The following is an 11,596-nucleotide window of genomic DNA, read 5'->3' on the forward strand; positions in this document are numbered from 1 at the left end:
GCTGCGGTTTCCGGGAGCCTTGGACTCTGCGCTCCTACCCCTGAGGTCCGAGGGATCTCGGGTTCTGGCTTTTGAGGGGAGCCGTACTTTTTGATCCGGGTCCAGGTCCAGGAGGAGGGTTCCCAGGGTCTGTGCTGTTGATCGTTTTGAATTTCGGCGCCTTAGGAGCTTATAGTTTGAGATCAGTCGGGAAGGGTTTTCCGGAGATCTGAACTTTAGCTTTCTCTAAGCCGCCATCTTAACCGGAAGTCCAATTATTCTTAAATTATCTCTTCTCCCTCTATTTTCCAGATCTGTCACCTTGTCAGTGAGATATTTTATGTTCTCTTCTAATTTCTTGGTATTTTGGCTTTGCTTTATTAATTCTTGCTCTTTTACACGATCGTTGTCTTCCAGCTGCCTGATTCTGGCCTTTAAAGCCTGGTTTTCCTTTTCAGTTTCTTCACACCGGTTTTGTAGATGCGTGAATTTCTTTTGCATTATTTCCCACTTTTCCTCCCAGAAGGCTTCCATCTTTTTGGTCATTTCTGATTCAAATTTTTCATGGGTTTGTGGAGAGTTTCCATTTCCTTTGGAAGGTTTCCGAGCATTTTCTTCTGCATCGTCTTCTATCTCCTCTGTATTTTGTATTTTGGTTCCATAGAATGTGTCCAAAGTCGCCCCTTTCTTCTTATTTTTCTTGGGATTTGGGGGCTTCTGTGCTTCTGTGGAGTTTGCCATCTCTGAATGTGGAGGATTAGCTTTTCTTATCTCTGTCTGGTGTTCAGAGGCTTTAGTCCTGGGCAGATTGTCGGTTCTATGAGCTTTCCCTGGGTTAAATTGAGTATGGGCAATGACTTTCACTGGAACTGGAATGGAAGAGTCGGACCAGGGGGCCACAGTCTCCCCCGGCTCTATCTGCTTCCCTGCTGCTAAGGTGCCCCCTCGACTGGACTGGGTCTGGTTGCTTTCCGGAAGTTGCCTTCAGAATAGCTGGTCGTGAGGCTGTTTTGTCGGCCCTGAGGGTTGCTGTTTTTTCAGAGGACCCTGCTCTCTGCGGGGGGATGGGCCACGGCTTCCGGGAGCTCCCAGGGCAGTGACTTTCACTGGGACTCCGATAGAAGGATCCAGCCCATGAGGCTGTCTTGCCCGCCGTGAGGGTTGCTGTTGTTTCAGAGGACCCTGCTCTCTGCCGGGGTATGGGCTGCGGCTTCCCGGAACTCTGAGGGCAGTGACTTTCACTGGGACTCGAATAGAAGGCCCTGAGGGTTGCTGTTGTTTCAGACGACCCTGCTCTCTGAGCGGGGTGGGGCTGTGGCTTCCCGGAGCCTTGGACTTTGTGCTCCTACCCCTTAGGTCCGAGTGATCTTGGGTTCTGGCTTTTGAGGGGGGGGCATACCTTTTGATCCAGGTCCAGGTCCAGGAGGAGGATTCCCAGGGTCTGTGCTGTTGATCGTTTTGAATTTCGGCGTCTTAGGAGCTTATAGTTTGAGATCGGTCTGGAAGGGTTTTCCAGAGATCTGAACTTTAGCTTTCTCTAAGCCGCCATCTTGACCGGAAGTCCCAAGCTTGTCCTTCTAAGAGACAATCAAGACAATTATCCAGACCAACCCTTTTTTCATACTTAATACTTTAGTCATTTGTTTGAAAATAGAATTTGTGATCTTTAACTGGAAATATGATTTAATTTTTTCCTATAATTTCCTCCAGCTTTTCCAATACTCCATCTAGTGTTCTTTTAGATCATTGTTGGATTATCTGAGTTGCACTACTTCACCTACTCTGCCATCTTAGCAGTATCCTACTTATTCTCTATCCAACTTCAACTTTTTTTAAATTTGCATATTACTAATTTTTTTCAATAGAGCAATCTTTTAAAACCAATAATATACCCTTACAAACAAATGATGTCTTTTTTTTTTCTTCTGCACTTTTACTCCCACTGTTCTTTCCCTCAATGTGAATAGCATTCTTTCTCATAAATCCCTTGGGATTGTATTGCAGTGGCAAAGTCCTTTACATTGGATTGTTCCACAATGTTTCACTTTCTGTGTACAATGTTCTCTTGGTTCTGCTCATTTCTCTCTGCATCCATTCCTGAGGATTCTTCTAGTTCATATAGAAATCCTCCAGTTCATCATTCCTTACAGCACAATAGCATTCCATCACTATCATATACCACAATTTGTTCAGCCATTCCCTGATCAAGGGATGCCCCCTCATTTTCCAATTTTTTGCCATCACAAAGAATGGGGCTATACCTCTAAGTTTAATCCCAGTTGATTTCCTCTGCATTCTTTAGGCAGTGAAGAAATACTGAGTCTCTTCTAATCCACGAGCCTAGGCTTAGCTCTATCCCTGACCCATTTCTAACATTCTGAGTAGGAAAATGGGGATAAGAATAATGCTTAGCTCCTGGGGTTCTTGTGAAAATAGAATGAAATAATATTTGTAAAAAGTTTAGTACACTTCTTAACCAGTAGGTGCTTCATAAATGCTTATTCTTTATTCTTAATTCAACCAAGAGCAAAGGTTTATAACCTGGGGTCCAATGATTCCCAAAGGGTTCATGGATAGATCTCAAGGGGATTTGTATGCAGAGAAGAAAATACATATGTATTTTCACTAACTCCTTAGTGAAATTCAATATTCCCCTCAATTATTTAAAAATAATATTCTGAGAAGGGATCCATAGGCTTCACCAGACTGCCCAAAAGGTCCATGGCAAAGAGAAGGTTAAGAGCTCCTGGCTAAAGAATGAGTGTTGGGAGTGGAGAAAAGCTGAGGGGAATGAGGGACTGGAGAAAAAGGGAGAACTAGAAAGGATGAGGGGTTGTTCTCTCCTCCTAGAGATCCTGAGAAGCCTCAACAATGTCCCCTTGGCAGGGTCTTGCACTTATGCATGTGACTAAAATGTTTTTTGAATTATATTGGCTTAAACTGGAAAGGATTTACCTGAGGACATCATGAGGTGGAATCTCCTTAGGACAACTGCATTGCTCTGAGGAATGTCTGAAGAGAACCGACACTACTGGTAGAAACCAGAATCATTTCCTCTGATCCCAACTATGGAGATAGTGATGGTGCCACTGTTGGTGTCTTCAAAGAAAAAGTATTCCTAGCCTGTTACTGAAAATATGAAGCTTATTTCTAAGAATATTATACCATAGTCCTCTCCTTTCTCTCACAGTTTACACTAAGATATCCATCTAGTTTCATATTCCTAGAGCTTGAAGGAGCAGCTCTCATGGAAGTTCTCCCCTTCAGTGTGTTCTTCCTCAACCTGAACTTCTTGTCCCCTGAAGCCTGGAAAGATCTGCCTAAAGCCTTGAGATGGAAGCTTACCCAGACTCCTCCCTACCTTGCCTGGGATATAAGAGAATAAGTTGTAACTTGGTTTCCTCAGAGAATAGCCTCCTCTGCTTTCCCATAGACAAAGACATACCCTAAAGAGGCAGCTCAGGAAGTTGCCCTCCCCTTCCTGTCTCTGCACAACCCATCCTGTCTAGCCCTTCCTCTAACTTTTCTCTTTCCCACCCTCCTCTATTTTTCATTACTACTCACCTTTCCTCACTCTTCTCTTCCTCATACTCACCCCCACCACCACCATCACCTGAGATCCTCAGTGACAGAAGCTGTAGGATTTTGGAGGCCATGATGATACTCTCTGGATATTCAGAGATAGAAAACACAAGAAGCTGAAAACCCTCAGTCTAATCCACAGGGAGATAGTATGAAGGGCAGGACTCTGGCTCTCCTCTTGATCCTCTGAGCCTGAGAAAATAATTAAATTTGTAAGGCAGATATGTGGAAGTGGAAGGTCATTAGGAGCCAAAGCACAGAACTCAAAGGGGAGGACCAGGAGAGCATTTTCAAGATGGTCTCACACACTCAGATCGGAACCCAACAAATCTGATTTTCCACATGCTCACCCACATTACAGGAGTCACAAGTAGGTTTTGCCTAATGCCCCAAATTGTAGAAATGAAAATGTAACTTGTCAGATCTCTGAGCACTAAAAGTAGTATAGGGTTCTTCCCACTAAACAGCATAAACCCTAAGAGGATGTGGCTTCTATTTTGTTATTGGTTTTTACTAACAAGGCAATTTATTTGTGAATCCAGTGTTGTTTTTTGTAATATTTCTTCTTGGAAGCTGCCACTTGCCTAGGAATTTTATCCAGATCTCTTTGTCCCTGAGGATCAAGATGTCCACCATCTTAAGCCCCTCCACAGCTTGCAAGACCCTTTGTGGACCATACTTTTGGAGCCTCTGCTGAAGTGACTGGATTTGACCCCATCGTACTGGCACCCACAATAGATTATGATCATGAATCCCACATCAGTAGCACCAATCAGGTACAGGCAACAGGCCGTGGAGGCAGCCCATGTGTAGAACCAGTTCTCATTACAGGGTATCAGCTCTTAATGTTTGGCCAGTTAAACTATGTTTATCCATTCAGGAAATTTCAGCCTCCCTGACTTTTTGAGAAAGGCAGCCAAGGACCCAGATGAAGTCCTGCTTGTTCATGCCCTTTACCATGATTCTGAGCATTGTGCAGGCTCTTTGAGGCCAGCCAGAGGGGGGGAAAGTAATGTGGATCCTATATAACATCTGCTCTCCAGTCTCAGCCCCAATCTCTTCTGTAGATGTAGAACAGAGTATTTCCCTAAAGACAGCAAGACAGAGAAACAGAGACAGAGACAGATATAGAGATAGAGATAGAGAGAGGGAGAGACAAAGAGACAGAGAGACAGAGAAAGAGAGACAAGAAGAAGTACAGGAAAGATAAGAGCCAGCCTATTTGAGAAGGACCAAGCAGAACAACGGGTCTGCCACAAGTTCAAATTCTATTGAAAATCCATTCCAATATATATAGAAAAGTTTTCTCTAACAACTAAAAAGAACATTACTGCATCATTGACCAAGGCTCTTAAGCATTACATCATTCTTAGGAGTGTAGTTTTTTTTTTTCACAGAAAATTGTTTTTGAGAAGAAATTTAACCAAAACATTCCTATAAACCCAAGCAATTGAGGAATATTGACAATAACTTGAAGGTGTGTAGGAATTAAGGAAAAAGAGAGTCTAGGTCATTTGGTCATGACATTATAGAAGTTTCTTTGGTCAACAACAAAATAATGAACAACTCCAGGCATCATTAGGAAGGAGGCTTTCAGGAGATATCTATATTTTGGTTATAGCTAGACAATACATTTCTGAGCTGCTGTTTTGAGATTCTGGTCTTGCCAAAGATCCAGGTAAACTCACAAGTATGTCTTTATAGCTGCTTTTCCTCAGTGAACTCAATTTGTCTTTACTCACATATCCTCACAATGTATGAATGTATATGTATACATGTGCATATATGTGTATACACATATGTGCACACCCTCACAAAGTGTCTCAAAAGGCTAAACACAGTTATCAACTAATAAATCTTAATGCTATAGTAAGACTTTTTAGGACACCCTATATATGTGTGTGTGTGCATCCATGTTCTTCTACAAGAGAGAAAAAATTATTTTATGACCCCTCTTATAATTATTATATTATGTATGTATGTATACACACATACACACACACTACTTAATAATATAGTAATAAGTTGCTCTATTTTTGTCCCCCTCTGACAATTCTTTTTCTTGTGCATTAAACAATTATTTTTGATGATTTTGTTGTCTTTCACTAACCTATTTCTCTCTTCCCCCACCCCAGTCTGTAGAAGTCCTCCCTTGTAATAGATTAGAGTCAAACAAAACAAACCAACTTGTTAACCACATCTGAGGATGTGACTCATTCGGAAGCTCTAGTCCATCCTTTCTCTGACAAGAGATGAGATTTATGTTTCAAAACTCTTCTTTTGAAATCATGATTGGTTGCTTTTGGTCAAAGTTCTGAGGTTCTTTCAAAGGTGTTTCTTCTCATGTTATTATTGTGGTTATCACCCCAGTTATTCTCCTAGTTCCTTGCTAATTTTACTATGAATCAGTTCACACTAATCTTCCTCTAAGACAATTGTATTTTTAAACAAATGGGGCCTTTCCCCCTCTTTTATATTTTTGAGATAGAGACCTTGTAGTGTTATTGCTTGATCAAGGGATATGCAGAGATTTAAATCCCTTTGAATATGTTCCAAATTGCTCTCAAGAATGGTTGGATGCAATCACAATTCCACCAATAGTGTATTAATGTCCCAATTTTCCCATATCCCCTCCAACATTTATCATTTTCTTTTCTATAGTATTGTTCTGATAGACACTTTAAAAATATTTTCCTTGTAACATCAAAAAAAATGATGCTATAAATATTGTTGTAAATAGGGGTTCTTTCCCTCTGTCCTTGACTTTTTGTGGAGGGAGGAGTCAAAAGGTATGTACAATTTAATAAAATTTGGGGTATGGTTCCACATTTCCTTCCAGAATGTTTGAATCAATTCACATCTATACCAAAAGTGCTTTCATATACCTGTCTGCCACACCCCTTCTAGTGACTGATGCTTTCCCTCTTTTATCATCTTTTCAAATATAAGAAATAAATATGAGATGGAGTTTCAGAGTTGTATTAATTTGCATTTATTGGATCATCCTTCATTTGGAACATTTTTTCATATAGTTGTTGATAGTTTGAATTTTTTCTGTGAAGATTGGATTTAACTATTTCCTAATTGTAACAGTGAAGATACTTAGCTCTTTCTTTATTGTGAAGATAAGATTGTAATCTGATTGTAACAATGAAGATACTTAGGCTCTTCCTTTATAGTGAAGCTAGAATTGTAAGCTACAATCTATTTTTTAGATTTTAACTACAAAAAGGTGTTAAGTAACTACAAAAGGTGAATTAACCACAAAAAGGTGTTACAAAAGAGGTGTTAAGTAACTCAAAAAGATATAATCTAACCAGAGAAGGTGAGAAGTAAAGAATGGACAGTCCTGGAGAAAATCTCACCAAAGAAGGTGAGAATTAAAGAATGGGCAATCCTGGAGAAAAGCATCTGCTATGATTGGTAAATGTGAAAATTTAGAGGAGGTGACACAAGAGAAAAAGGTCTTTAAAAAGAGGGGGGGGGGAGACTGAACACAGTCAGTCAGTCAGTCACACTGGGCTTGGAGTGAAGGATCAGTCACTCCAAGCTGAAGGGAAGATGAACATTCAGAGAATCAGTCACCCGGGCTTGTAGTGAAGGACAGAGGAGTGACTGTACGACCAACACCCAGACTTCTTTTAGACTGTTACCATTGGTGAGTGAAAAGCTGACTTAGTGACCCCGCCTTTCTGGAAGCGTAAAGCCCAACTTCTTGAGACTCTCTTCCCCTGGCTGGAACTTAGAAATTCTAACTGGTATAAGAAGAAGCCAGAGTTTTCTCTATCTCTCTCATTCCTTAATATCTTCCTTCTATTGTAAATATTATAAATAAACTACCATAAATTCCATTTACTTTAGTAATTCATTTTGGAATATAGAAACTAAATCCCTGGTGACCACCTAATTAATATATTTCAGAGTCCAACCACAATTTAATTTTAACACTTCATTTGAGAACTGACTATATTTGGCTAATTGCAAAAGAAAAAAGAAATGCATTTTTTTATAAATAGAATTTTATATAAAGGCATATTTCTCTTTTCCCTTTATTATCCTCCCCTGAAAAGAGAGAGTAGAAAGAGGAAAGAGACAGGCAGACAAAGACAGAGAGAGAAATTGCCCGTACAGATTGTTTGACCATTATCTATTGAAGAATGGCTCTTATTCTTATTCTTTAGTTGTATCAGTTCTTTATTTATTTCTATATTTTCTAATGTTCTTAACTGGAAATAGCTTTGGATTTTGTTAAAATGTCTTTTTCTTTTGATTTATTATGTTTATGATCTCCCTTAAACTAAATTGATTGTACATTCCTGGTGTAAATACAACTTTGTCATCCTTCAAATGCTGTTTGCCTTTAAATTTTCAATATAAGTATGCATGAGGTCTATCTTTGGCACATCAGTCTACCATTCTCTTTCTCTGCTGTGTCTCCCTGGTTTAGGTGCCAAGTCCATATTTGTTTTCTCTCCAGAAGTGCTCAGTGCACTGACAGAAAATTAATAATCAGGAAGTAGTCTGGAACAATGAGAAGAAAATAACAAAAGAACCTAGCCATAAAGAAGATGAGAATGCTAAAAGAAAAGAGTTACTCCAAAATATATATAAGAAAACCTTCAAAGGAAAACCTATTTCTATCCCCAGTCTAACCAAAACTCCCAGAAAGTAGTAGCGTAAACATCTTTTAGACCTAAAAAAGTTAATTTAAAAATTAAATTTAAATGATGGTAGAAAAAAATGAGAAAAGAAATGAGAGCCATGGAAGAAACATTTGAAAAGAAAATTAACATTTTGGAACAAGAGGTACAAATTTTTACCCCCCCAAAAAAACTCCCTGAAAATTATAATTGACCAAATAGAAGTCAATGACTTAATGAAGAATAAGAAATATTGAAATAAAGTCAAATAATTGCAAAAACAGAAGAAAATATAAAATACCAAGTGACCACGATAAGTGATAAAGGAGAGACAATCTAAGAATTATTTAATTACATGGATACATGGATGCCAGGACAAAAAGAAGAAAGACCACATATATTTCAAGAAATCATGAAAAAAATCTACTCAGATCTCTTAGGTATAGTCAAAAAAAATCCATCAGTCATTTTCTAAACAATTCTAAGATAAAAAATCATAGGAATGTTTTTATGGGGGATTTAGGAAGGGGGAAAGGTTTATACAAAAGGGAAAAACACAAATAAATGAGTTTATTAACAAAGAAAGGGATGATGGGAAGGAAAAGGGGAAAGGTTTGCATCTGACTATTTGCCCCAAGATATTTAACCCACTATAGTTAATTTCCAAAGCTTAACCTGTCTAACTAACGCAACTAAAGATTTCTAAGGGTAAGTCCAACAGGGAACCCAGAATCTCACACACAGAGTTATTGTTTGGTTAGGTAACATGAATCCAGCTGTTAAGTCCTCGGATGTTCCAGGAAAGAGACAGAAAGGCTCCTCCAAAATCACTCTGTCCATCAGAATGTATGGGGATCTTCTCAATCCCTTTGATCTTATTCTAAGGCAGACAGCTTACAAGATGAGGTTGTCCAGGGAGAGTACAGATTTATACTCTTCACACTTGACCTTCTGCTCCAGATAGACAGTTGGAAACCTGTCCCTTCAACAGCTTAGAACTCTGACCCAGCCAGCTCTTGGAGAATTCTGAGGCTTGAGGGCTGTCAATCAATTCTTTGCAGCTTCAGTGCACTTTGTAACTTCCCTCACTACAATATTGAGGACAAAATCCAAAACCTGCAGGTTAAAAAAAAAGCAGTCAAAAAGAAAAAGAATTCCAATTCTAAGAAGTCACAATGAGAGGCACATATAATGTAACAGGCCTGGAGAGTTTGAAATTCCAAAAGATATTTGGTATTTGGTATTCCAAAACATAAAAGATCTAAGTTTATAGACAAGAATAACTTTCCCAGTAAAACCGAGTATAATCATCCAGAAGGAAATGGATATTTAATGAAATAGTGGACTTTTAAGAATTCCTGGGAAAAGTGCCATAGCTGAGTAGAAACATTGGAGGAAGGAGAGAGGAGCTGGAATAAGCATTTATAGAGAACCTACTATGTGCAAGCACTGTGTGAAGTCCTTTTTTACAAATGTTAACTCATTCTATTCTCACAACCCTGGGAGGTACATGCTAATATCATCCACATTTTACAGTTGAGGAAACAGAAGCAAACAGAAGTTAAATAGATTGCTCACTATCACACAGCTAATTTCTGATTTGAATTCAGGTCTTCCTGACTCCAGGCCCAGGATTCTATCTATTGTGCCACCTAGCTACCTATGGTAAAGTACAAACATATGAGTAAAGAGATGTTTTTAAGAAAGCAAAACGTGAGTGAAAAATTAGTCTTTAAAAAGATTAACATAAGGAACTAAAAAAGATCAAGGATATCCAGGGAAGTAATGAAAAAAAATACAAAGGAAGGGGTTCTTGCAGTCCCAGATCTCAGACTATATTACAAAGCAGCAGTCATCAAAACAATTTGGTACTGGCTAAGAGACAGAAAGGAGGATCAGTGGAATAGACTGGGGGCAAGCAACCTCAGCAAGATAGTATATGACAAACCCAAAGATCCCAGCTTTTGGGACAAAAATCCACTATTTCATAAAAACTGCTGGGAAAATTGGAGGACAGTGTGGGAGAGACTAGGAATAGATCAACACCTCACACCCTACACCAAGATAAATTCAAAATGGGTGAATGACTTGAACATAAAGAAGGAAACTATAAGAAAATTAGGCGAACACAGAATAGTATACATGTCAGACCTTTGGGAAGGGAAAGACTTCAAAAGCAAGCAAGAATTAGAAAGAGTTACAAAATGCAAAATAAATAATCTGGATTACATCAAATTAAAAAGTTTTTGTACAAACAAAACCAATGTAACCAAATTCAGAAGGGTAGCAACAAATTGGGAAACAATCTTCATAAAAACCTCTGACAGAGGTTTAATTACTCAAATTTATAAAGAACTAAATCAATTGTACAAAAAATCAAGCCATTCTCCAATTGACAAATGGGCAAGGGACATGAACAGGCAGTTCGCAGCCAAAGAAATCAAAACTATTAATAAGCACATGAAAAAGTGCTCTACATCTCTTATAATCAGAGAGATGCAAATCAAAACAACTCTGAGGTATCACCTCACACCTAGCAGATTGGCTAACATGACAGCTATGGAAAGTAATGAATGCTGGAGGGGATGTGGCAAAGTGGGGACATTAATTCATTGCTGGTGGAGTTGTGAATTGATCCAACCATTCTGAAGGGCAATTTGGAACTATGCCCAAAGGGTGATAAAAGACTGTCTGCCCTTTGATCCAGCTATAGCACTGCTGGGTTTGTACCCCAAAGAGATAATAAGGAAAAAGACTTGTACAAGAATATTCATAGCTGCACTCTTTGTGGTGGCCAAAAATTGGAAAACGAGGGGATGCCCATCAATTGGGGAATGGCTGAACAAATTGTGGTATATGTTGGTGATGGAATACTATTGTGCTAAAAGGAATAATAAAGTAGAGGAATTCCATGGAGACTGGAACAACCTCCAGGAAGTGATGCAGATCGAGAGGAGCAGAACCAAAAAAACATTGTACACAGAGACTGATACATTGTGGTACAATCGAAGGTGATGGACTTCTCCATTAGTATCAATGCAATGTCCCTGAACAATCTGCAGGGATCTAAAAAATACTACTCACAAGCAGAGGATAAACTGTGGGAGTAAAAACACCAATGACAAGCAACTGCTTGACTACAGGGTTGGAGGGGATAAGACTGAGGAGAGACTCTAAATGAACACTATAATGCAAATTCCAACAACAGGGAAATGGGTTCGAGTCAAGAACACATGTGATATCCAGTGGAATCGTGCGTCGGCTATGGGAGAGGGAAAGGGGGGGGGGGAGGGGAAGAAAATGATCTTTGTTTCCAGTGAATAATGTATGAAAACGACCAAATAAAATAATGTTCAAAAATTAAAAAAAAAACATAAGGAACTAAATAAGGAGAA

The 11,596-nt window shown here is 39.1% G+C and overlaps 1 pseudogene; it reads right to left on the bottom strand.

Moving 5' to 3' along the window:
• Positions 1 to 4,052: 4,052 nt before the first annotated feature.
• LOC107651124 (40S ribosomal protein S19-like) lies at positions 4,053 to 4,533 on the bottom strand (annotated as a pseudogene).
• Between the last annotated feature and the right edge of the window lie 7,063 nt (positions 4,534 to 11,596).

Source organism: Monodelphis domestica, chromosome 2 (genome assembly GCF_027887165.1).
Source record: "Monodelphis domestica isolate mMonDom1 chromosome 2, mMonDom1.pri, whole genome shotgun sequence".
Lineage (NCBI taxonomy): Eukaryota > Metazoa > Chordata > Mammalia > Didelphimorphia > Didelphidae > Monodelphis > Monodelphis domestica.